Source organism: Pipistrellus kuhlii, unplaced genomic scaffold (genome assembly GCF_014108245.1).
Source record: "Pipistrellus kuhlii isolate mPipKuh1 unplaced genomic scaffold, mPipKuh1.p scaffold_m20_p_8, whole genome shotgun sequence".
Classification (NCBI taxonomy): domain Eukaryota; kingdom Metazoa; phylum Chordata; class Mammalia; order Chiroptera; family Vespertilionidae; genus Pipistrellus; species Pipistrellus kuhlii.
This window is the reverse complement of record NW_023425584.1, coordinates 50,684,057-50,711,855: the sequence shown is the minus strand read 5'-3', so window position 1 is coordinate 50,711,855 and position 27,799 is coordinate 50,684,057. Positions and strand designations below refer to the sequence as shown.

The 27,799-nt window shown below is 39.5% G+C and overlaps 1 protein-coding gene across 5 annotated transcripts in view; it reads right to left on the bottom strand.

Annotated features, from left to right (window-relative positions):
- FHIP1A (FHF complex subunit HOOK interacting protein 1A) overlaps positions 1-27,799 on the bottom strand; it is a 202,420-nt gene that overhangs the window by 167,690 nt on the left and 6,931 nt on the right. The window contains exon 1 of one of the 5 annotated variants that reach the window (XM_036424772.2): positions 16,158-16,372. The exons of the other annotated variants lie outside the window; for them this stretch is intronic. The gene's annotated coding sequence lies outside the window, so the exon portion shown is untranslated. Of the gene's footprint in view, positions 1-16,157; positions 16,373-27,799 lie in introns of those variants that run through there. 5 annotated transcript variants of the gene reach the window in all.

Here is a 27,799-nt window from a genome sequence, read left to right as displayed (position 1 = left end):
GAGCTCAAGACCCAGAGTCAGACAAGCCTGGCTTTGACTCTGCCACTTACTGTCTCTGTGACGGGGGCGAATAACCTCTCGAAGCCTCGGTTTTAGCCTGAGATGGGACAGCAATAGTATTTACCTTTATTGTGGGAACAGAAGGAGAGATGCATGTGCCTGGCGCAGAGTAAGCTGTCAAAAATTGTTAGCAATTTTTACTGTTGTTACACGGCTCCGTCGTTACACGGCTCCTCTCCTCTGCTACTGTTACAGGGATAACTGGCATACACAGACATACTTTGGTAGGCTTCAGACCAAATTTGACTTTGTTTGGCTGTTACAATGTATCTTGATTTTTGCTTTTTTTTTTTCCATTGCCTTTTAAGAGGTATTTTCAAATCTATCACAGTCCTCATCACTCCTCTTTATAATCCTATATAATAAAGAGGTGATGTGCAAATTGACCCTCACACACTCACATCGCAAGATGGCTGCCCCCACATGGTCACAAGATAACTGCCCCCATGTTGTCACAAGTTGGCTGCCACAAGATGGCCACCCCACTTGAACACAAGATGGCCACTCCCACATTGTCACAAGATGGCCAGCAGGGGAGGGCAGTTGGAGAGGATCAGGCCTGCAGTTAGGTGTCAATCAAACCAGCAGGGGGGTGGTTAGGCATCAATTAGGCCAGCAGGGGAGTGGTTAGGGGGCTATCAGGCTGGCAGGCAGAAGCAGTTGGGGCAATCAGGCAGGCAGGTTAGGAGCCAGAAGTCCTGAATTGTGAGAGGGATGTCCGAGGGGTCCCAGATTGGAGAGGGTGCAGGCTGGGCTGAGGGACACTCGCCCCCCCGACCCCCAGTGTACAAATTTTGTGCACTGGGCCTCTAGTCTTCTATATTCTCATTAAATTGTCTGGTCCCTGAGTTTGTGACACCTCTTCTCCCCAAACAAAAGGTCTCAGAACTACTACATAGGACTTTACAAAATAAGAAGAAGATATTATAGAACTAGGGCAGCTAGACATTATATAAAAACAATGCCTTTTAAAACACCATAGCAAAGAACAATCAATTTCCAAAAAGGTTAAGACCTCTCAATCAGTCAAAAGGCACATACTCTACTTTGTAGTTTTATGGACAGTAACAACTTCCAAAACGGAGAATTCATTAAGGTTCTTCCAAAACACAGAACCCCACTGTTAACATTCCTGGTCTGGCATAAATGGACAGAGCAAATATAATAGTGACAGATCAGAAAATATACTTCAAAAGCCAGGCTCTTCCCTAAGTGCAAAAGGCCATTTCCCAGGCAAATTCTTGTTCCAAATGCACCTGTCAGAGGTCAAGATCTTAAATTCGCCTATAGCTTTGCACATACCAAAAAAATTAAGTTGACATCTACTATTGTTCTTTTCTTACTAACCTAGCCCACATAGATTTTTCCATTCATGATAAAAAGAGATAATTAATAATTAAGAAATATGCATACTTCTTAATAACACATCATTTTGGGGGCCGAGGAGAATACACTGTAAAACACACAAGAATTAAACACTATAAGTCTGTAAAGATATTTACATATCACAGAGTTTTATTGATATACAATTAAACAACCATAATGTCTATTTATTAGAAAATCTCCATCTCCTATCATTCCCAAAAGTCTACACATTGAAAAGATTCTCTCTAAAAGAAGTCATGTGCTTTCAAATACTCTAAAATGAAAAAAAAATATGCATATAAATACAACCAATGGACACAAAACTCTGGGACGGAGGGTATGTGTGGGAGGAGGGGCAATGGTAAGATATGTACACAGATAATAATTTAATAAAAAATAAATAAAATTTTAAAAAGGGCTTTTTCCAAGAGTTATAAAAGTTTTTCAAAATAACTACAAAATTAAAGGTAGACAAGGTCAAAATTATCATTACAATAACCAATTCAGTGATCTTGTATGAATCCAACTAAAATTTATTCTTTATGGAATCTGTACACCCTCTGATCTGAGAAACCAAAGTTAATATAATTAAAGTCACTTACAGAGGAAAAAATAAAAAAGGGCGTATTCCACAATGTTAACAGGGATTCCTCTGAGGTGTCTGGAATATGGATGATTTACTTTATCTGTATCTATGTGTCCTTTACAAATCTTCTGCCCTACAAAAAAAAGTTATTACTTTTATTATCAGATGAAAAACATTTATTTATATATTTTAACAATGCTATACCTAACTAGTATTGGAGAATCAGGATGTATTTTCCAAAGGACTTAGGCCCTTAAGGCGTCAGGGGTCACTGTGCAGAAAGTAGCTCTCTGCCTAGTATTCTTTTTTAAATTATTATTATTTTTTATTATTGCATTCAGAGAAGAAGGGAGAGACAAAAACGTCAATTAGAGAGAATCATTGATCTGTTACATCCTGCACACCCCCTACTGGGGATCAAGCCTGCAACCTGGACACGTGCCTTTGATTAGAATCAAACTCGGACCCCTTCAGTCCACAGGCTGATGCTCTATCCACTGAGCCAAACCAGGTAGGGCTGGTATACCTCATTTGCCTTGCCTTTATTTCTTCTTCTGAGAGGTTTAATGACCAGCTCCCTTCCCTAGAGCCTCATGGCACAAAAGCTCTGTACCACACAATGCAGCCCTTTCTCCTGCCAGTTAGGCATCTTCTCTATGCTCCCTGCTTCTATCTTACATTCCAGGCTACTTTAATACCGTGTCTCCCCAAAAATAAGACATCCTCCAAAAATAAGACCTAGCGCATGGAAAGATAAGACATCCCCTGAAAATAAGACCTAGCGCAACTTTGGGAGAAAAAATTAATATAAGACACTGTCTTATTTTTGGGGAAACAGGATAGAAACCGCATTTTATATTTACTTTGCAGACAGCTCTCTCAACACAAAGCAGACTTTTTACACCTATTTGTTAAACTTATATGACAGGACTCATAAACCAGTTAACTCACAGTGAAGTAAACCCAGCCTCTGCCTTTAGAGGCAGTGCTGTATTTTATGTGAATGACGAAGACTGAGATGTGGTCCCACCGACCGACCTAGATCAGGACAACTGATGTTTAAGGCTTTCAGAAAACATGCAAAGCACTGAACAAGATGTGGCTCCTCCCAGGCTCAGCTGGGACCTTCCAAAGTAAAAGAACAGACCTGGGGGGAGGGAGGGAGTGGAATACCTCAAGAAAGCAATGAAATTGACACCTGCTCCTGTACCATCCCAACAGAAAGGCATATGGTGTCAACTGTGGACTCCTGATCCAGCTTTACTATCCCAAAGAGATTAAATCGGCAAACAGTAGGAGGCATGAGTAGCGGATCCCTGCTGGGGGGTGACCTGCCCGCCCTCGTTGACAGCGGGGGTTATCTCAGTTTACAAAGCATATGAAGCTCTGGCAGAGCTTTCAGGGTTACTAGACAAAGCACTACTATTACAGCGACATTGAAGGCTGGCTAATAATAGGGGAAACATCCTTATATGCGTTGGCTTTTCAATGGCTTTAATTATATTTACTACGAATTCTTAAACCAGTGGAGGTACAGTTTGTACAAAGAAAAATGAGCTGTGTGTGTGTGCAATTAATTGTTCTGGGTACTGTGATGCTACTGTTAATGCTTAATGCCGTGAACATGTGGTTGTGAAATTAGCATCTACAGAAACTGGGGTTTAGAATGGCAAAGGGAGTAGGGGAAGGAGGGACATGACTGCCCAATGTGACCAGGTGGCTCTGTCAGTCCCCAGCCACAATGAAAGAATGTTTCTTTTGCCACTCTCTGCAAGTGCAGGGAGATCCACACAAATGGACAAGGTAAAAAGCAAACCCATATGAACATTTTCATTTTCACACACAAGCCAAAGTTAAGGGATACATGTATAAAGATGCCTTACTCGGTCTCTTCGACTCCTTCAGGCAGTTGTAATGCAACATATATGGTTAAACATGTAACTTTTTCATGACATCAGAAAGGCCCTCAGGAAGCACCTGTGCGTCTCTCAGGCTTCTTGTGTTTTACCACAACCTCTTTTTGAGATGTCGGGAGCCTAATATGCTTCACGTGCTCTGTTTTCTTCACTGAACTGTAATTGTTAGATACATGAGTGTTTTATGCAAACACAGCTGTAAACACTTAGGAAAATACAAATCTGCTCCGAATGAAAAAAAGTAAACTTACTAGCCCCTTTAGCTCTCCAGAGTTATTTCACTGAGTCTTTCTAGTAAAAAATGCCTGAGATTTCGCCGAAACCGGTTTAGCTCAGTGGATATAGAGCATCAGCTTGGGAACTGAAGGGTCCCGGGTTCGATTCTGGTCAGGGGCATGTACCTTGGTTGCGGGCACATCCCCAGCAGGGGGTGTGCAGGAGGTGGCTGATCGATGACTCTCTCTAATCAATGTTTCTAACTCTCTATCTCTCTCCCTTCTTCTCTGCACAAAAATCAATAAAATATATATTTATTTTTTTTAAATACCTGAGATTTGGCATAGCTGGTCCTGTATCACACAAGCAGACTCAACATTCCTTACAGGAATGAAGTCCTGGTCCAAATAGGAAAAGAAATGACTGCCAGTCTTTCACACCAGTGACTCCAATGCCCCCAAGATGACACACCTAAATCAAGAGGTATCTGAATGCCACTTCACAACCCTTGGAGAATTGACTCTCTGTGACTTAACCCAGGGAAATTAAAAGTCATATGTTATCACTGAAAGCCTTGATACTCAGAAATTCTATGTCTGCTTTAAAAAAATAATAATAATAAATAACAAGTGTTGTCGAGGATGTGGAGAAATGGGAATATAAAATGATACAGCCAGTTTGGAAAACAGTGTGGTGCTTCCCAAAAAAAATCAAGTAGTAACTAAGAAACTTGCCATATTATCCAACAATTCCACTTCTAGATATATACCCAAAAGAACTGAAAGCAGATTCTTGAAGAGATAGTTGTATACACATATTCACTCACAATAGCCAAAAAGTAGAAGCAACCCAAATGTCTTTCAGTGGATGAACTGATAAGCAAAATGTGGTATATGCATACAATAGAATGTTAGTCATAAAAAGGAAGGAAATTCTGACACATACTATAAAATGGATGAACCTTGAGACATTGTGTAAAGTTAAATAACCCATCACAAAAGAACAAATACTGTATGATTTCCCATATTTGAGGTACCCAGAATAGTCAAATTCACGGCCAAAAAGTGAAATGGTGGTTTCCAGGGCCTAGGGGAAGGGAGAATGGCGTTTCTGTTGGGCAAGATGACAACAGTTTTGGAGACAGAGGGTGATGATGGTTGTACAACAATATGAATGTAATTAATGTCACTGATTAAAATGGTAAATTTTATATCATGTATTACATTTGTTTGCTAGGACTACCACCACCACAGTTCCACAGACTGGGTGGCTTAAACAAGAGATGTATTTTCTCACTATTCTTGAGACCAGAAGTGCAAGATCAAGATGTCATCAGCTGGGTCAGTTTCTTCTGTCACCTCTCTCATTGACTTGTTGGTGCCTGTCTTCTCCCACTTCCTTCTGCCACTGTGTCCAAATTTCTTCCTGTTATCAGGACACCATTTAGATTGAATTAGGACCAACCCAAATGACCTCATTTTAACTTAATTGTGTCTTTAAAGGCCCAAATATAGTCATTCTAAGGCACATGTGTCAAACACAAGGCCCGCGGGCCAAATCCGTCCCGCCAGGCCTTGCAATGTGGCCCGCACCGCGCTGTCATCACTGCACTCCACTGCGTTTCCATCACAATGACAGTTTATGACTGTTCAGTAAACCATTCGGCCCGCGATGTAGGCTGGATTTTAGATTTTGGCCCCTTCTCTGATTGAGTTCGACACCCCTATTCTAAGGGCTTTAACACGTAAATTTGGGGGGACATAATTTGGCCCATAACACATATATTTTACAATTTGTAAAAATAATAAAATAAATGGAAGCAGGCAAAAGAAAAAGAATAACCCTAGGAAGGCCCTGAGGAAGGAAAAGGATGGTGACCAGAGGAAATAAAAGCAAGCCCATATGGCTGAAGCAAAGGGGGGAGTGATAGCTAGCATTGTGAACATAGGATAAATGAACATATAATCCTTGAGATTCATTCCAAGATTTACAAAAACTCAAAAAAAAAAAAAAAAGTAAACCTTCTTCTTAAAAGATAGTCATGGCAAAATATAATCAGCTTATGTAAAAGAGATATTGCTGATTACCATACATCAGTAATCAAATTTTGAAAGATGGCTCTGCACTCAAAAACAGATACATTTTAAAGTGTCATATTTACACTTTTATTGGCGCCCAAAGTGTCCCAAGACATTTTATTTCCAGCCTTGGGGGTATTTTTATTATGATTGTGGTAAAACATATGTACACCACATAAAATTTACCATTTCAACCATTTCAGAAAGTTTTTATTTCTAGAACTATTACCATTTAAAAGAAAATTGTCCCTTAAGATAGCTTCAGGGTACATTGTTAAATGGAGAAAAGAATGGGTAGTAACTAATGCTATCAAGCCAACTTACAAAACATCGAATCTCAGGGATGTGTTAACCAGAGCCAAGAAAACTGCCACAACTCTCCGATTAGAGATCTGGACCCGCATTCACAGCCCAGCTCCTCTCTGAGCCCAAGTGCCAGCCAGCCCGGGCCTGGCAGGTCCATCTTTTACAGCACACACACCAAAGATAACACTCCGAGGTCCTGAATGTCAGTATACTTTTTCAACCAAAACTCTCTCACAATGGGGCTAGATTAGAAGGAGGGAAGGAAAAAAGATTCCAAAACTTTTAAAGTGCTAAAACCTACTTCTCAGTATTGTCAACAATTAGCCACAACCAAAAGGAGAATGTTGTAATTATATCTGCAGAAAACTGAATCCTGCCCACATTAAAAAAATAATTAATTCTGTCATATATTATATGTATGTATACATTTATGCACTTATATTTCCATGATATCTGAGGAAAACCCACCAGTCAATAAGAAATAATTGGAAAAAATATAGCAAACTTTTATAGAAGAGAAAGCATGACAGGTTAATTGCTATATGAAAATATAGTATCTTTAGCCTCATCAATAATTAGGAAAATAAAAATCAAAGTCACATTAAGGTAAATTCTACTACACATAAATCATATCTCATTTTTAAAACACACAATAATATATGATTTCACACCCACCAAACCAACCACATTTTTTGTGTTTTTGTTTTTGTTTTTATTTATCTTTATTATTGAAAGTATTAGAGATGTCCTTTTTCCCCCTTTAACTCCTTCCACCCCACACCCAGGCCTTCACTGCACTACTGCAAACAGACAAACATTTTAAAAATCTGATCACACCACCCTGGCCAGTGTGGCATAGTTGGTTGCACGTCATCCTGTGCACCAAAAGGTTGCTGGTTCCATTTCTGGTCAGGGCACATGCCTTGGTTACAGTTACACTCGACCCCCATTGAGTGGCCTGCAGGAGGCAGCTAATCCAATGATGTTCCATCACTCTAATGTTGATGTTTCTCTCTCCCTCTTCCTTCTTCTCTCTAAAAATCATTTTTTTAAAATGTATTTTTAAAAAAATCTTATCATACCAAGGGTGGTTGAGCCTCGGGCAATTTCATACACCCAGTAGAATACCCTGGTACAACCACTCTGGCATATAATTGTAAAATCAACCATGTGTATACTCCATGACTCCACATTTCCACTCCTAGGTTTGTACATTAGGGAAACTCTAGCACATGTGCAACAGGAACTATGTTCACACCCATCTTTCTCAGGATGGCAAAAAAGTCACACAAACACAAATGCCCATCAGCAGTAGAAAACATAATTCTTACAATGCAATGCTCTAAAGCAGTCAAATAAATAACATATAGCTTCATGAATAACACAGATGAATCTCCAAAACAATCTTGAATAAAACAGCAAGGTTCAGCCAAAACAGGTTTGGCTCAATGGATAGAGCGTCGGCTTGGGTACTGAAGGGACCCGGGTTTGATTCCGGTCAAGGGCATGTACCTTGGTTGCGGGCACATCCCCAATAGGGGGTGTGCAAGAGGCAGCTGATCGATGACTCTCTCTCATCGATGTTTCTAGCTTTCTATCTCTCACCTTTCCTCTCTGTACAAAATCAATAAAATATATTTTTAAAAAGAAAAAAAAACAGCAAGGTTCAGAGAAGTACATGTACCGGTAGTATGATTCCATGTATTCAAAGAGCAAAACACAGCTAAAATTAAACAATATTGTTTAGAGATAAATATTCATAAGCCAAACCCATGGTTTTCAAAAAGTAAGGGAATGACTGGAAAATCCTATCTAATAAAAGAGTAATATGCAAATTAATCATCACTCCATCACAAAGATGGTGGCGCCCGTGGCCACAAGATGGTGGCGCCCAGTCCCCTCAGCCTCCCCGGAGTCCCTCAGTCCTGGAAGGGCTGCCACTGAAAGCTAACAGCATGAGCTGCCTGGCGGAATGCTTGCTTCATCCCTGCAGCGATGGAGGGCCTCTTGGCAGCGTGCACGAAGCAGCCAGAGCAGGATGCTTGCTTTGTCACCACGGCGACACCCAGGCCATGGAAAGCCTCTGGGGAACAGGGGGGCCAACCCACAGCCTCCATGGCCAAGTGCAGGCCCAGGGAGGAGACGGCAGACCCACCTCCCACAGAAGCAGCACAGCTCCCAGTAGCCGCCTCGGTTCCTGGCCTACTGCGCATGATATTGCTCAATGAGCTACCAGTAAACAATAAAAGCCAAACACCAAATACTATTTTTTTAAAAAACGAACCTGATGGGGTTTTAATTTCAATATGGTTGGCAACCTGGTTGTCCCTCCCAAATCTCCCTGATGAAATGAAAACATCAAAAAATGAAATGGAGGAATTCCATTAAGACTAGAAAGAGACTGCTGGAAGAGAACTTTAAATGGACAAAAGATTTCAACTAATCTCTGGACAACAGATCAGGAAATGGGAATGTGCTGACAGATGAAGCTGTGAGAGGAGAGCTGCTACCCAGGGTCCTCCAAGGAGGCAATCTGCTCAGCAGAACCCCGGGGGACTCTGGACTCCTCAACAGGAATCATAGCACCAACAGGTCTCCCAGAACTGGAAGGAGGACATGGGACCAGAATGGGGGATGAAGTGATGACAGTCAGCACTCCCACCCTGACTCCCCCATCCTCTCAGAGAGCCTTCAGGCAACTTGCCCAGGAGTAATGACAGACAAAACACCTGTCATTGGAACAGAACCAATTGTGGCAGCAGGGAGTGAACGACGGCTTGTGAAGGCTTCTGAAATGAATTTGGGCCCCTGGGAAGAAACTCCCCTCTTTAGACCATTTTTGGGGTGAAGCAATGTGGCCAGCAGAAAACACAGTACCCTGTCAACCCCGCCACACATACACAATTTAGAATTCCTATTCAGAAGAGAGGTGCACCTCAGAGGGAAAAACTCTACAAACAGATTTTTCTAAAAGAGTAGAGAAAACTCCCCAGTCCTTTATTCTTTAATAATAAATAGGCAACTAAGCCTACAAAGAAAATCAGTAACATTGGGGTGTAAATAAAACTAACGCTAAGAAGAAACACAGTAAATTCAGGAAACAGAAAAGCACTTTAAAAAGAAATAACTCTAAAACAATTCAAAGAGATTCAAGGGGATACTACAACCATTAAACAAGAACATGACACAATGAAAATAAAATGAGAGAACAATGAAGAACTCTTTTAATGCTTATGAAAATAGTATTACCAGAGTAAAAATTCAGTGAAAGTACTATAAGGTAACTATGAGGAAGTCTTTTAAAATGTATAATGCAAAGACAAAAGGACAGAAAATAGGGAAGAACAAATGGGGGGGGGGGGGGGGGAGCAGGAGATATCCAACTCAAAGCTGCCTGCATCCTCCCCGATCAACCCCAACAAGTCACTGAACCCAGGGCAGCAACCTGATTCCAGGAAAACGGATCCATGGGCTGAAGAAAGCCAATCAGCTTGTCTATCTGAGAACGTGACTTGAGGAAAATATAAACAAAAACCATGGGTCTGAAACCACAGGTCACATTAGAGAAAGGCAGAGCAAGAGAGGAGGCAATGTGACCATGATTCTTTACTTCTTAGCCCATTCCATAATCCCTCGTGAGTGCCCTGGAGTCACTGAGATTGGCTATTAAATCTTACACTTTTCATGGTGTTTTGTTTTGTGTTTTTTTCCCTATTTTAAGTGAACCTGGGGGTGGGGGGAGGAGACAGGCTTTTGTTCTTCGCAATCTAAGAGAGCAGATATCTATTGTCTGGGACTACACAGTAACCAAGAGATACCACATTATACCTGCTGTAACATGGGAACACCCTGCCTTTCCCTTCACCGATCAGCTCTGCAAAACACAGTATTAGCCCCCGACTGCCTGTCATTCTGTCAGCTTTCTGCACAAGTGTGAATCATGTGCTATTGTTGAACACTGTTAAGATTATATGTGATCAAATACTCCTCATAATTAAAATGTCAAACCCCAGGAATAAACATATAGTATATTCAATGAAAGCCTGAAATTGTGGAACAACTACAAAAAACACAAATGTTAACTTGCTCTATAATGTGGAAGAACAAGATAAACAAATGGTTCAAGATTTTAAAAGAAAATGAAAAAATTCATATCTTTTGTATGCTGAGTTTTTCAATCAGCCTGAAAAAATTAGAAAGCCATAAAAATTTCTCTTTTGATGACATGAATAAAGTTGGTTTACTTAGAGAGGGCATGGTATGCCATTGTCTACATTAATCTGCAGTGCACAAGAAAAAATATTCTTTGAAGTTCAAGAGATGGAAGGAAACTCTTCTGCATATTTAGAAGGTAACTTTCATGCATTCCCAGGCTAACTAACCAACCAGAATCAAATCACAGTAGGCGAGTTTTAAGTCAATATCTGACACCCTGCAAAGTGAATACTGTGCTACAGAGCAGGGGGGAGAATGGCCACCAGGTGAAGGGACAGAGTATGTACCCTCCCATGATTAGCAGCAAGCAAGACTTGTCTGATTTCACAAACCAGTATGATTACACACACACACACACACACACACACACACATTTTTCCAAAGAAAGATAGTTTATTTGAAGACATTACTAAGTGTTTACTATTGTTCAATTTAAAAAATTTTTATTGATTAGAGAGAAAGAAACATTGATTTGTTGTTCCACTTATGCATTCATTGACTGATTCTAGAATGGAATCAGTGATCAAACCCTGAAACCTTGGTGTATCAGGATGATGCTCTAACCAACTGAACTACCTGGCCAGAGACTATCATTTAATTTTTAAAGAGGACATTGTAATGTCAAAAAAGGAGGAAGGACCCAAAATTGGTAATTTTGCTACTGTTATGAATCGTAATGTAAATATCTGTGTTTTCTGATGGTCTTAGGCAACCCTGCTAGTGAGAACTGCTGCTGTAGAACCTAAGACCACCAGAAAACACAGATATTTACATTATGATTCATTAACAGTAGCAAAATTAGTTATGAAGTAGCAACGAAAATAATTTTATGGTTGGGGGTCACCACAACATGAGGAACTATATTAAAGGGTTGTGGCATCAGAAAGGTTGAGAACCACTGAGTTAACTAAATACATTTGCATTTCAACGGACTTTCCCATTAAAGAGTTTTGACTGTACAGTCACCTACTATTAGAATTCACTGCATGGGTCTGTCCACATTCTTTGGTTGTACTGGAATTTAATCATAAACAATAACAGCTGAACACATGGATCATTGGCTATAGCTCAACCATTTTAGAGGTGATATAGTCTGCATTACACAGAAGTTTCTACACTATTTGTATGCAGAGATCTCAAAGCAACTTCTAAACCTTCACTGATTACATTGTCTTTCTTAACAAACTCATCTTTTTTTTTTTTTTTTTTTTCTATGAGAGGAAAGAATTGATCTTTCTTAGTGGAGCAAAGTTAGGAGATGCCAGGTTCCCAACTGTGGTACAGCAGTATAGTTAGATAGGACACAAAGAGGAAAACAGCACACGTTGGCTCCTATTATATATGCAACATTCTTTTCTCACTCACAGGAGCATCCCAATTTGTTGTGCCATATTTTCCAACATTCAATCCCTCTGATCCTCAGCATATTTCAAAACCTTCACTGGCACACTACATACTTCTACCCATATCACGAGGGAGAGCCCAACGTGAAGCTATTTTTGAATGGCCTAGTAAAACTCAATTCAGCTATTATTTGATTTGCCAAATGTGTGTAAGGCACCGTGATAGCACTGGGAAGAATTTTTTTTAATAGTAGATTCCTTATCTTCAAACAGCTTTTAAAATTAGTAGGATAAGTAACAATCACTGTAACCATAAGGAAGAATGAGAGCCAGAAGAGACTTCTCTAGGCACTGCTGGGGGAGAAGGGAGGAAAAGGAGGGGTCGAGACTCTAAGCTTTGCTGCAGCCAACATGTAAAGGGAAACATGATCTGTTATAAGATTCAGTGTCCACGGGGTAAAAATAAACCAGTTGCTCAGAGAAAGAACAACTATTTTTGATACTGAGATCAGAAAGCAATTCAACCCATGGTTCCTGATAGAAGATTCTATTGAAGTATTCAATGTAATAAAAATCCTAGGGATATTTTTTTACAATAAACAACAAAAGTTTGAGTAGGGCTGAGAAGCTCTAATAAATAACAAACATTTAACATGGACACAAGACAGACGAGCAGGCCTCAGCTCTACCATGATTGCAAGCTCCCTGCCTGTATCCTTCACAGAGAAGACACTGAAGCATTACTGCCATGTTTAGAATAACTGCATATCTTTGGGGATAATGAGATTGGTCTAAATAAGTAAATGCTATTATTAATTCACTAAATTTATTTATCCTTATTAAAATTGAATCACAAAAATATTTTTATGTTAATATTTGACACGTCATTTAAATAGGAAGTAGGTCATCTGTCTGAAACAGACTTACATCTAAGAATTACTGTTTTTAAAACAAAGTTCCTAAAAATATCTGATTTTATATTCATTTGATTCTACAAAATTTTTGTACCAAAATTTATATCAGCACACATTTGCCAACTCCCCACTTTTTTTAAGAATGGACAGCATGGTTTAAAGGAAAAGATGACATTTTGTCAAGTTTAAAATTGGGGGAAATTTTCTACTGGAGGCTATGTATAGCAAATTCAATAATCATAGATAGCTCTAATTATTTGGCTATTTTAATTTAAAAGATTTTTGTTATAAAGGCATCTAGTTTCTCACCTGGTTATTGAAAGCAAAAGTTTCCCTCTACAGAATGAAAAAGAAAAGATCCTTCTCTAGATAACATAATCTAGGAATGATTGGCAGTAAAAGGTAAATTCTTTTTACCTAACTGGTGAACAATTCATTGCTCAACAGTGAATGCCCACAAACACTACACAGTCTTCTGGGGTAAGGTTTGCGTACATTGATTATAAATAAAAACATTACCATGACTATATCACATTCCAGTGACCAGTCCCAGGACATTAGTAATATCCACTCCAAGTTTCCAAATCGACCAACCATTAAAATTTATGAGCCATGGGTGGTACTGCTCAGTGACTAGAGCATTGCCCATATGCCACAGGGTCATAGATTCAATTCCTGGTTAAGGACAGTACCCTGGCTATGGATTTGCTCCCTGCCCCTGGTTGGGGCATGTGTAGAAGGAGAGCAATCCATGTGTTTCTCTCACATAAATGTTTCTCTCTTTCTGTTTCCCCTCTCCCCAACTGTCTCAGAAAAGAAATGGAAAAAATAAAGGTGAAGATTAACAGTAAATAAATAAATAAATAAAATTTATGAATGACTAACAAAAAACTCTGATTCTTATTGCAAAGATTTGTATCAAGAGGCTGAGTGGACTAAGTCAATGTAGATATTTTCTCATGAACTTGGCTGTCGCTGTTGCATCATTTTTCATTTAGTTTTATAGTCTGATTATATGTACTATTTGCCTAAAAACTATTGATGAAAACAAAGTCTATAGAAAACAAAGAACATATAAATTTAAAATATGTTGTATTTATGTATTGATCGATAAACATTCAAATATATATATCATTTGTATAAACAGCATAGTGGCATTATCTATTTAGCCCTCATCTCATTCTACAAAGAATCTGAAGTTCCTTATGTGTGTATTAAGGAAGAAAATTAAAAATTATGAGCAAAGGCCGAAACCGGTTTGGCTCAGTGGATAGAGCGTCAGTCTGCGGACTGAAGGATCCCGGGTTCGATTCCGGTCAAGGGCATGTACCTTGGTTTCAGGCTCATCCCCAGTGGCGGGTGTGCAGGGGGCAGCTGATCGATGACTCCCTCTCATCAATGTTTCTAACTCTCTATCTTTCTCCCTTCCTCTCTGTAAAAAATCAATAAAATATTTTTTTTTAATTATGAGCAAAGAAAGAATAAATTAGAGAAGAAAATGAAGGCTGTGGCTGGGGTAAGAGATATTGGAATAGATCTCAAATATGGAGACCTACTTGAGACCTACAGTTATTACAGTTGAACAGAGAATTTGATTCTATGCTTCCTAGCAGCCAAAGTGAAAAAATAAATGGGATTACTTAAGTGATTGTCCAAGAGGTACAAACATTTACATTCCTCCAGGGAAGCAAAGCTGTTTACTGCCACCTACTTTGAAAAAGCTGCTCTAGGAGACACTGAAAGAGGTTATAGGAAATTTTCCCAATAGTAAATGAGATCACAAAGCTGCTTTGTTATCCCTTATTAAAACTGAACACTACAAAGAAGTCAAGATAATATGGCCCAGGGGTGCAATTTTTTAAGCAACATGGTGAATTGAGCTACAAGTGAAGGGCTCAAAGTCCATAAAAATAAATGGCCAAAATTACAGTGTTTCTAAATTTCCATCCTTGCCTCTTTTCTTTGAACAATCAGTCCCTGGCCAAAGTCATCTACAACTGGAGATGCTTGATTATCATCCCATTTTACATATTCAAACCCAGAGCTAAACTCCGATTTTCACTTACTTACTTGACACTTTTACCTCAAGGTCCCCAACACATTAACTCCAGACTTCCTCAAAGTAACCTAAATAGTCCTTCCTCTCAAACACATTATTTTTCCTGCCATTCCTAGTTTGCCATAGAAATCTTCTCATCTAGGCTTATGTTTTTGGAATTGATTTTTCTCTCCTTTCTCTCATCACCTGATCAGGAGTCTGCCTCACTGTGTCTACCCTCACAACCACCCCCCCCCCCCCCCCCCCCCCCCCCCCCGATTTCTAACCCAGCCCCAGGGCCATCTTCCTGCATCAAGCTCCCGGATTATCTCCTACCCACCTCTTTCCCCACTCTGATGTACCTTTAATACACTTCTGCTAGAAAACTATTTCTAAGACTGTGATATATCAGTCTACTAAAAAAATCTGGAGCAGCTCCCCTCTGCTTACCTGAAGCAATCGATAGTTTATCACATCCACCTCTCAAGGCTTTCTCTCTGGGATAGCATATGCTCTACCAGGCGTCTTCAAACTGCGGCCCGCAGAGGAGTCTGATCCGGCCCGCCAGGTTTTTTGGGCAGTGAGCGCAGCCGAGGTGTTACAGTAGGAATTAGTAGTTCATATAGTCCGGCCCTCCCTGCTCTCTGAGGGACCGTGATCTGGCCCCCACTTTAAAAAGTTTGAGGACCCCTGCGCCAGTCCCAAAGTAGGCTGGATCTCCCCTCTTTTATTCATAGTGACATAAGCACGAAATGCCCTCCTCTCATCTCTGCAATTTAAATGTCACCCCATTCAAGAAGCCTTCCCAATTCTCTGTGAGATGTAACACTTCCTTCTCGCTCCTACCCTCTGCACTTGCCTAGGGCTGTAAGTATCACATCCGAACATCAGTCTCTCCTTTGTTTAGCCCATATTTCAGATTATTCCACAATTACCATCCTAAACACACATCTGATCCTATCAGTTTAGTCATTCCTCAGGTCTCACAAGGCCCTTTACAGTCGCTTCATCCAACCATTTTGCTCATACATCAATCACTGCACACATTGAACATACTGCAGTTAACTGTTTACAGGTCTGTCTTCTCCTTACATTTTTGGAATTGATTTACCTTACTTACCTTTGCAAATCAATGGAGCCACACTGTTACTCCCTGCACACCTTCTTGTTTTAATTCTCTGGAGAGCAGGTCTTTTTTTGCTTACTTGTTATCTGTCTCCTTCCCACTAAAATGAACACTCAGTGAGAATTCAGACCTTGCCTGCTTTGTTCTCAGCTATATTCCCAGTATCTAGAACACTGCTTGGCACACAGTAGATAATCAAAAGTTTAAGATGAATTGACAAATGTATAAATGTCAATGGCACACCACAGGTGCCAAATGAATGTCTGTTGAGTGAATGAATTCTGCCTTGTATAAATGTTTTAGATTTTTTTTATTTTTTTTATAAGCTCTGACAGTTGGTGACCTTGATATCCTCTCTAGCATATAGCATGTGCTGTATGTATACTAGGCCCTTGATAAATTTCTATTATATGATTTGCTGGTTCAATAAAAACTCAAGTAATTTATTAATTTCCTTTTTAAATCTGATTTTGTCTTCTCTTGTCAATAAGAGGAGTCCAGCCTGGCCGGTGAGGCTCAGTGGCTGAGCCTCCACCTATGAACCAGGAGGTCACAGTTTCGATTCCTGGTCAGGTCAGGGCATATGCCCAGTGTGGGGTGTGCAGGAGACAGCCAATCAATAATTCTCTCTCATCATTGATGTTTCTATCTCTCTATCTCCCTCTCTCCCTTCCTCTCTGACATCAATAAGAATATATTTTAAAAATATAAGAGGAGTCTGCATTATTTGTCATGCCACAGCATGCCTTCCTCCCAGAGAACAGGCAGAGGGGTAAGATCACCAGCTGAGCTGTCAGCGGTCTGGGATCCCAGAAACAGCTCTGTCACTGACCACCTATATCACCTATGTAACCTCTCTCCAATTCAGCTTCCTCTCTAACAGAAGATTAGGAAACCTAGCATGCAGAGCATCTATTTCCTTCACAGCTAAATGAATAGTCAGTCCTAAACTCTTTATTGCCCCTTCTTTACTAGTTTCACATTGTTTGACTCCAGTTAGAATAGTATCGGGTCTAGTAATAATTAATGTCGTTTTTAAACATTCGTTTAAAATCTTGCTTGGCATTGACTTGTATTGACATAACCTTCAAACATGTGGTATCTACAGAACGTGTGAAGTGCAATTAACAAGTTTTGCTTGAAAAAGTTTGTGTTTGGTTTGGTTTTTGTTGCAAAACTAGGGCTAAGAAGATGGCGGATGAAGAGCATATTCGACACTGCATGCTTTACGAGTTCCAATTAGGAAGAAAAGCAAGTGAGGCTGCAAAAAACATCTGTAGTGCTCTTGGTCAAGATGCAGTTAGCGCCAGAAAATGCCAGCATTGGTTTGAGAAATTTCACGAGGGAAATTTTTCGTTAGATGACAAGAGTGGTCGAGGCCGTGTGTCCAATTTTGATCAAGAAGCTCTTCAAGCTCTTTTGGTGCAAAATCCTCAAATTACCCAACAAGAGCTTGCGACAACTTTAAATTGTTCACAAAAAACAATTTCCAATCAATTGCGTGCACTTGGCAAAGTCCAAAAGTTTGGAAAATGGGTTCCTCATGAGTTGACCGACAACAACTGTAATCAAAGAGTCACAATTTGCAGTTCACTCCTCTCTCGTCAAAACCGTTTGCCATTTTTAGAGCAAATTGTTACCAGAGATGAACAATGGGTGCTGTATGTTAATTTGAAAAGGCGGCCTCAATGGTTGGACAAAAATGAGGCTCCGCAGCCCAGGCCAAAACCTGACTTGCATGCAAAAAAAGTGATGTTGTGTGTTTGGTGGAATTTTAAAGGAATTCTTCATTATGAACTTTTACCATCTAACCAAACCATTACAAGTGCAGTGTATAGTGCCCAATTGGAAAGGTTAGCCCAAGCTTTAAGAGAAAAAGAACCCGCGCTGATTAATCGGAAGGGCATAATTCTTCACGATAACGCACGACCGCATACTGCAAGAATCACTGCTGAAAAACTGCGCCAGTTGGAATGGGAAGTTCTCCCTCAACCTGCATATTCTCCTGATATTGCCCCTTCCGATTACCATTGTTTCATTCTTTGCAAAACTTTCTTCTTGGAAAAAAATGTAATAATGAAGAATGCCTCAAAAATGCATTGACCGAATTTTTTGCATCAAAATCACAAGAATTTTACAACAGAGGGATTAAAATGCTTCCTGAGCGTTGGGCACAAGTAGTAGAAAACAATGGCAACTATATTGTTGATTAAATTTTGTTGTATTGTTTAAATAAATTTGATTTAAAAAAAAGTATTAGAAAACGACATTAATTATTACTAGACCTAATATTTTAATATGTGTTGCCTGAACTTGAGTAGTTCCTTATTTAAAATAGTAGGGGGTTATGTGTGCAGAGTATTGATTCTCCAATAACTTTTCATTACCTGACAGAATTTCAGTGCTCATCCAGGGAGCACAGGTGATTTAAGCACATTACTGCCACCATTCCTAGGACGTCCTGGATCAACAGCAAAATCGTGTCCCAAGATGGCACTGCGTCACAGAGGAGTAATTCTCTTTCTCCTAAATCCCCTCTCAGAAAACAGTACAACAATCGCATATGTGATGAGCAAGAGAACTGTACCCATTACATTGCATAAAAGCATGGCTCCAGTTTAACACTGAATGACTTAGAAAAAATAATAATAGCCCTAACCATTTTGGCTCCGTGGATAGAACGTCGGCCTGTCCACTGAGCCAAACTGGTTAGGGATACCGACCTGCGGACTGAAAGGTCCCAGGTTTGATTCCGGTCCAGGGCATGTACCTTGGTTGCGGGCACATCCCCAGTGGAAGGTGTGCAGGAGGCAGCTGATCGATGATTTTCTCTCATGGATGTTTCTGACTTTCTATCCCTTTCCTTCCTCTCTGTAAAAAAAAAAAATCAATAATAAAATATTTAAGAGAGAGAGAGAGAGAGAGAGAGAGAGAGAGAGAGAGAGAGAGAGAAAAGAATAACAAAGGGCTCAATGCTAAAGTAAATGCATCTCAGTCAAAATACATTTGACAATATTTAAATCCCTCTGGGGACAATAATTCCATTGGAGGTAGGATGTGGTTGGCCAGGGCTCACAGAGATGGATGTCACTGATTCAGGTACGAAGTTAAGACTCAGTGAGGTTCTGCGCAAACACCGAAAGTGGTTTTTCTAAGAGCCTTATTAAATCAAAAGCATACACGTATTTTTAAGAAATTCAAAAGGTTGTGCTCTCACGAGTCTTGATATTATTGCAGGGCACAGAGACTATATTTGCATAAGGAGGCACCAAAAATATGTTTGATTAGGTAAATACTGTCAGCACTGAAGCAGTATGAAAATGTGAGCTTTTACTGGCAAATAGTACACCAAACAAAAAGCAAATGAATGACAAATCCATTGGCCAGATGCAATCAAGAACACTTGAGAATAAAGGGTCAATAAAACTTGTTATTGGCCCCGTAAGCAGGAGTCACTACCACAATGTTAGCTGGGGCAGGGTGGTCCATTATTCTGAAAGCACTTATATCATGTTGAGTTTAGTTCATTTTTCCCCAAGGTGAACAAGCAAAAAGAGCAGTGCTAATGGCAGCCTGAGTGGAGATGTAACAAATGTCCTGCTTGAAGATAATCTTCAACAGCTGCAGTTATTAGTTCAGTAAATCCAGAGGTATTCCTACAGATTAAAAAGCACAGAAGTGTATATGTCATTTTAAGTTCCGTTACTCCTACTTAAAATCTATGCGGATTTGAGTGATTGGAGAAAGACCATACACACAGCAACTTGCTTCCAAAATCAAGAGATAAAAGGGCAATACTAGCCCAGAAGAGATTCAGCCACTATTGACTAAACCAACACAAGTATTGAATAAATAATCTTGAGTAGCAGAACTTGGCAGGAATCCCTGATCCTGATATTTTTCTTTTTTTTTTTTTTAATATATTTTATTGATTTTTAACAGAGAGGAAGGGAGAGAGATAGCCAGAAACATCGATGAGAGGGAAACATCGGCCAGTTGCCTCTTGCACATACCCTACCGGGGATGTGCCCGCAACCAATGCACATGCCCTTGACCGGAATCAAACCTGGGACCCCTCAGTCCACAGACCGACGCTCTACCACTGAGCTAAACCGGCTTCGGCCTGATATTTTTCAATGGAAGAATGTGGTCTCAGTTCTGCGATCTTTCACACTAACAGGGACTTTTGCCAAACACAAAATTCAACATCTAAAAAAAAATTAAAACTCTGTGTTGTAGTTAATCCACTCCCCTTATTACATGCCTTTCTAGTAATAAATCAATCAATCAATCAATCAATAAATAAATAAATAAATAAATAAAATCCCAAGGCTCATTTTCCCTCTGGAGTATGGAAAGCACAAGGAAGAGGTGAATGACTTAAAGTAAAATACATCTCTCTGCCTCATGCCATACCAAAAAGGGGACCATCTTCAAAACATGAAGAGTGACTTCGAGGAAGGTTTTAACAGAAACAGCAGAACCCACACAGCCACAGGAGTATGAGCCCCTTCAAAGACTACACACTTATTACAAAAATGCCCACCAGTGCTCAAAACATTTTAGGAACAACTCTTTTAAGGTTGCCTTCTGCATATGGCATTCTTTTGAAATTTTCAACTGTGGTCAATTGGTTCTTTTAAAAGTAGAACTTGATATCTGTTGAGTTGGAAGTACATTTAGAAAATAAAGAGAATCATCAAACTGGGTATTATTTTTAGTCAAAAGCTTAAAGTGCTTTTGTTATGTGGCTTATAAACTACTTTTAAAGACAATTCTTTAAAACTGTCCCAAAATTCCTTCCAAAGCTAAAGAAATGAGCAGGCAACCTCCTGAGAGAACCTCTTTGTGGGGCTCATTTCACTTTTACAATGAATGTCTTTGGTCTTGTGCCTGCATTAATCAATTAGGTAGCTGAGCTATTTGGTTCTATTTTTTAACGTTATTCATTCATTCAACAAATATTTATGATGCATATAATGTGTGCTAGGTTACTGTGCTAAGTCTTAGGGACATGATGGTGAATAAAAACAGGACTACCTGCCATCATTATGCTGATTTACTTAAGCACATAAATAAGAATGATAAGTCCAATGGGGGGGGGGGGGGAATACATGATGATGTAAAAAGCCTTTAATAGTGGGACCCAACTAGTGTAAAGAGTCTTCCTGAAAAAAATGAGGTTCAAGATAAAGATAAATAGGAGTTAACCAATCAAGCAACATGGACTGAGGGTTAGAGGTACAGATATATATGGTGGAGGTGGGGAGGAACAGTGTTGCGAGTAGTGAACATTTGTGCAAAGGCTCTGTGGTTGTTTTTTTTAAAACATACGTGTGCATTACAAACTGAAAGAAAGACAGTTGTGCTAAAGTACTGAGAGCTAGTGAGAGAATGGTAGGAGATGAGGCTGGCTAGGGAGTCGGGCTGGATTCCACAGAGCCTGGCACACATTAAGGATCTCTATTTACCTTAAGAGTGATGAGAAGATGGGGAAGGAAAATGGCACCATGAAATTTACCTTCTTTAAAAATCAGTAAGGCTGGAGAGAAGAACCAATTAGGGAGTGGATGGGGAAGACCAGTTAGGAAACTACTATAATAATCTAGTAGAGAGAGTGGAGTTAATACATATAAATGAATGGATTTGAGAGGCACCAAGGATATAAAATCAGTAGGGTTAAATGGTATTCTATATTCATTATTGCCTCAAAGATAATGCTCTGGTTTTGTCTAAGAGTTCCTTATTTGTTAATTATTTGCAAACCAGAAAACATCATGCAAATACTAGAGATCTTTATTCAATCAGTTTTCTGTATCATATTTATCTTCTTTTATATAAAGAAAAAGCAGCCCTAGCCGGTTTGCTCAGTGGTGGGGACTGAAGGGTCAAGTGCTTGATTCTAGTCAAGGGCACATACCTCAGTTTCAGCTCAATCCCAATCCCCAGCCCCAGTCGGGGAACATCAGGGCGACAACCAATCCATGTTTCTTTCTCACATTGATGTTTCTCTCTGTGTGACTCTCCCCATCCCTCCCACTCTCTCTAAAAAAATCATTGGAGCCAAAACCGGTTTGGCTCAATGGATAGAGCATCGGCTTGGGGACTGAAGGGTCCCAGGTTCGATTCCGGTCAAGGGCATGTACCTTGGTTGCGGGCACATCCCCAGTGGGGGGGGTGCAAGAGGCAGCTGATCGATGACTCTCTCTCATTGATGTTTCTAGCTCTCTATCTCTCTCCCTTCCTCTCTGTACAAAATCAATAAAAAAAAATTTTTTTAAATCATTGGAAAAAGAATATCCTCAAGTGAGAATTAACAAATAAATAAAAAGAAAGAAAAAGCAGCCAAGAGAAAAACAAAACTTAGGTATTTCATTTTATGTAAAAATGTGTTTTCCTGAAAAATTGTGCTACACTAAGGTAATAGAAGAACATATATCTTAAAGAATATTACTAAGTATTTCTTTCTTGCACAAAAGCAAACACTAAAAAATGCAGAACAGATTACCATGATACTATATCAACTGAAATGTAAACCTCTATCTTGATTATTCCCATATAACATTTCTCCTTTATTACAGAGTACATAAATTGGGTGATTTTACAACTTTAAAGGGATGAAATGCCTGAGAAATTTAATAATCACCATCAAGTTTTATAATAAACCATTTGGTAAGCAATTAGAATGGCCAAGTCTTGCAAAGATTTAAATTTATTCTTTCACCAATGACTTCCCCCACATGGAAAAGTAATTTTTATATCTATATTACTACAATATACCAGCTCTAGTCCACTCTCTCTCAAAAAAAAAAAAAAAAAAAATACATCTTTCCCATAAGCCTGGATTACAAATAACATAGCAATGTAAAAAGAAGATTAATGTAGTCTACCTTATATATTATATGAACATATTAGAAAAAGTCTAATTTTGTACCAAATTGGCCACATGCTTTTGTGTCTGGAATATACAGACCAATTTGTACCACAGCTCAGAACAAACAGAAAGGAGGGAGATGGGTTTTAGCAACCTAGTATATCAACAACAAATGTACCAACTACAATCTAATTCCATGAGCTAAAAAAAGACAGTCTAATTTTGAGATTTTGCAACTACAGTTTATACCACCCCTACAAAATGCAGCTTTCTATCTGAAAAGAAACAAATCCTATATAATAAAAATCTAATATGCAAATAGACGGAACCAGAACCACCAACCAAACAACCAGTTGCTATGCCATGCGCTGACCACCAGGGGGCATGTGAGGAACATGGTGGGCATCAGCTGCTGCGGGATGGTGGTTTGTGCACATTATAGCAACAGCTGCGGGATGCCAGTCGCTGTCATTGGGGTGAGCCTTTGGTGGTTACTGAAAATTCTTTGCCCTCCACACAGTTTAACTTCTATAATTTACAACCAAAAGACACAATTTATAACACAACCTCTACCATGATTCTTGAAGACTATAACCACAATGACCTCTACCTTTCTGGTTTCTTGTACTTACTTTCTGTACAAATAACACTTCATCACGTTTTTGTGTGTGTCATCTTTTGTGGCCTTGCAGATATATTTCTTATACACCTTTTGAAAGCCCCTTGATAGTCCCTAGAAAAGTGCTAACAGAGCCTCAGTATATAAATAACAATTACCAGGAATTATTTCTTCCATGTAAAGCACTTCACATTGTTATTTAACCAACCCAGAAACTTCTTGAGATGGGCATAATTTCCACTTTAAGATGAGGACACTAAGGGTCATCACAGGAAACTTACTTGTATGAAGCCACACTAAAAGGCAGTGCAGGGATTTGAACACAAATTCATTCAAATTTCATCCCCTTTCCACTATGCCCACATTGCCTTCCATAATAATAAATACTTGCTAATTAGATTATCAGAGAGAACAATAGATCCAGGAACTCCATTTAACACTTGATTTTCCATTCATCTCAAAGTTCATGTTCCTCCATCATTAGAAAGGATAATATGAATATGTTAATACATAAATAAGTATGTGAAAATAAGAACCTTGAAAAAAGTTGTACTACAATTTGTCCAAAATTGCTACTGGCACCCCAAAGACTAAATGCTAGCATTTCTCTTAAAGTAAGAGGTAAAAGGAATGAATATTTAAGGCCACTCTGTCATAACAAGTTGTATACAATTCCCCCGAGTGTGATATTTCAAAAGAGCAAAAAGAGATTTGTGAGTACCTGTCAATGTATGACACGCCTACAGCTCTTTGATTGCTCAGAGGAATAGTCTTGTGTCATTACTAGACACTAATAGTTATTGAGCACTCCCATGACTTAGAGGCAAGAACAGAAGGTCTTTAGGAAGAAAATGGTCTGTCTTCACAGTTTAGCAGAGAGAGAGGCCAGGTGGAGAACCTGAAGGTCACCAGCCCTCATTTCTCCATGAATTACATCCTTTAGCCAACCTTCCCATTTCCATGTTGTGTCTCCAATTTCACGTGGAGTTCCTGCAAGCAAATTAACTGAGGCAAAAACAGTTGTTGAGCATCTAGCTGGGTACCTTTCATTGACATGTCCCATAAATGCACGTTATTGATTGTTTCTTTGTTTTTTCTTTTTTCTTTTTATCCCTTTACATGGGTCCCTTATACAATATAGGCACTCTTCTGGAGAAGGATAGAAGATGTCAAAGAAACATAGTCCTTATATACAATTTGACAACAGCCAAGCCACAGGGAGTGTGTGCTTTGCATATAATAAAGAATGGTTGCATCGTTGGTGGGACAAGGTTCTGCCAACCTGCATACTTTGGTGAATGGCAGGCCCTAAAGAATACATCACTGTCACAGACTCAAGAATACTTCAAATGAGATCATATATGTGAGATTGCTTTGTAAACTATGAACAGCTAAGGGACTATAAATTCCTTCCGTTAGTGACAAGGGTATTACGAAGACTACAGACCTGGGAAACAGGTAGTATATGGTTTGAAAGAACTAACTAGCTCTGGATAGAAGCAATCTTCAGTACAAAGAAGGGAAAAAAGGAAACAGAGGCCTTACAGAGGATATAACAGAGAGACTAGACAACTACTAAGAGGGTAGGGGGGAGGAGCAGTGAAGGATTCCAAGTTAGCAAACTTCCACTCAATTCAAATACTTATTGAATGTCAGACACTGGTCTGCATGTTGGTACATATAGTCAAAGATAGGCAATACTAATATGGCCAAAGATCCCAGCCCTTCATGGAGCTTTATATTCTTATGCAGGGAGGCAGTCCATAAACAATACACCTATTAGGTAAAGCATAATATGTTAGAAGATAAGTGCAGGAGCACAGGGTAAGGAGGATGGATACTGTGGGCAGAGGGTTTGCAATACTTGGGGCTTAAAAGATAAGCCAAAGAGCAGAATGAGGTCAGATCTCCAATGCTGTTCCTCAAAACTTCCATTCAATTACAGGAAAATCATACTGTGCTTGAATGAAATTTGCATAAAATTTGACAAATCTAAATTGCCTAGAAACATCTAGCTAATTTTCCAAATTTCTTCCTGTTCATCCTTGTTCAAAATTATTGACACAAGTGTGCTACATAGTGTATTTACGGAGGAAGATATGAAAAGACATAGCCAGAGGCCAAGCAAAGGGAACTACAAGATATAAGAGCAAAGCAGGTGACAGCAAAAACAGTTGCAATTCAGCACCTCAGGAAAGGGCTAATTCAATGGGACTTAAAATATGACTCAATCTTTTTTCCTAGGAAAAGTTGGCTTTAGATCAAGAATGATATATAGGTTTCATTTCTAATAACAACCCCAAACAGCCAGCAGAGTTTCTCTGGAGCATTGCATTGATAAAGACTTCCAGGTCCTATGAGAAATAAATTAGACATTTCTTCTACAGGCTCAAGATTGGGAAGTGTGGGGGCATGCAAGCTACACATTTACCTTGCCTTTCCCAGGTAGATCTAAGTGTTTTAACATGTATATATACCAGTAAATACTCACTGGCCACCTACTAAATGTAAGGCAACACCAAAAACAGAGGAGGATTTGGATATCTAGAGCTTGGACCCAGTCCTAAAGAAGTTTATCATCTAGTTGGGAAGGACAAAAGTATAAAAGATAACACTAGAAGGCAGCAAATGACTAAGTTTTTATAATTGCAGTACAGAGATTCTGATACCAGGAAATTACTACAGGAAAAGTCAGCCAAGAAAGGCTTGGAGAACCCAGCCTCGGAACTTGGCTTTGAAGAATGTGCCTCACTGAGATAACAGGAAGGAGGAAGGATTAGTCCCAGCAGAAATCGAGAAAAAGGAACAGGTAGGGTGTGGCTCAGGAATGAGAACAGATCAGTAGGTGCCAGAGAAGAGGATCTGCACAGGACTGCAGATCATAGATGCCTGAATATCAGTCAGGGTTCTTCAGAGAAACAGAACCAACAGGAGATATATACTTAAAGGAGAAAGAGACAAGAGACAGAGGCACTAATTTATTTTATAAGGAATTGCTTCAAGTAATTATGAAGGCTAAAAAGTCCCAGCATCTGCAGTTAGCAAGCAGAAAATCAAGAGAGCCTATATTATAGTTCAAGGTCAAGCCCAAGTTTGAGTCTAAAGGCAGAGAAGATCAATGTCCTAGTTCAAAGACAGGCAAAGAAAATGAATTCTCCCTTATTCAGCCTTTTTGTTAAAAGGGAGGCCCACCCACAATGGGGGAAAGTAATCTGTTTTATTCAGTCTACAGATTCAATGTTAATCTCATTCAGAAATATCCTCACAGAACACCCAGAACAATGTTGACCAAATATCTGGACACCCCATGGCCCAGTCAAGTTGGCACATAAAATTAATCATCACACCTTGAGTTGAGCCATTACCCAGTAGACAACAAGGATCACGATCAACAACATGCACAAAGTTGTACTCTATAAAGTCAAACTGCCAATGGTATGAAATAGATTGGGGGGGGAGGGGGGGGACTGGGACAAGAAATAAGATTTTTAAAATTATAGCCAAAACCGGTTTGGCTCAGTGGATAGAGTGTCGGCCTGTGGACTGAAAGGTCCTAGGTTCGATTCCGGTCAAGGGCATGTACCTCGGTTGCGGGCACATCCCCGGTAGGGGGTGTGCAAGAGGCAGCTGATGGATGTTTCTAACTATCCTTCTCTCTTCCTCTCTATAAAAACTCAATAAAAAATATTTAAAATAAGTAAATAAATAAAAAATAAAATTATAATTGCCCAGCCCTGGCCAGTGGCTCAGTTGGTTGGGGTTTTGTCCCACGCACCAAATGGTTTTGGGTTCAATTCCTGGAGTAGGCACATATCTTGGTTGCACTTTGATCCCTGGTCAGGGCAGGAATGGGAGGCAACTGATCCCATGTTTCACCCTCACATCTATGTCTGTCTGTCTCTCTCTCTCTTCCTCCTTCCCACCTTCCCTCCCTCGTCCTCTCTCTGTAAAGTCAATAAAAACATATCCTTGCATGAGGATTTTTTTTTTATTATAATTGCCCATGTGATAATAACAGGTAGATCATCAGCAAGCATGTATAAGATTCTATTCAATATGAAGGTGCTCTACTAGAACTAGATGATTAAGATGCAGGGTTACCCTTGTTATTCTAGAGTTTAACTTTATGTCAGGATCCAAATG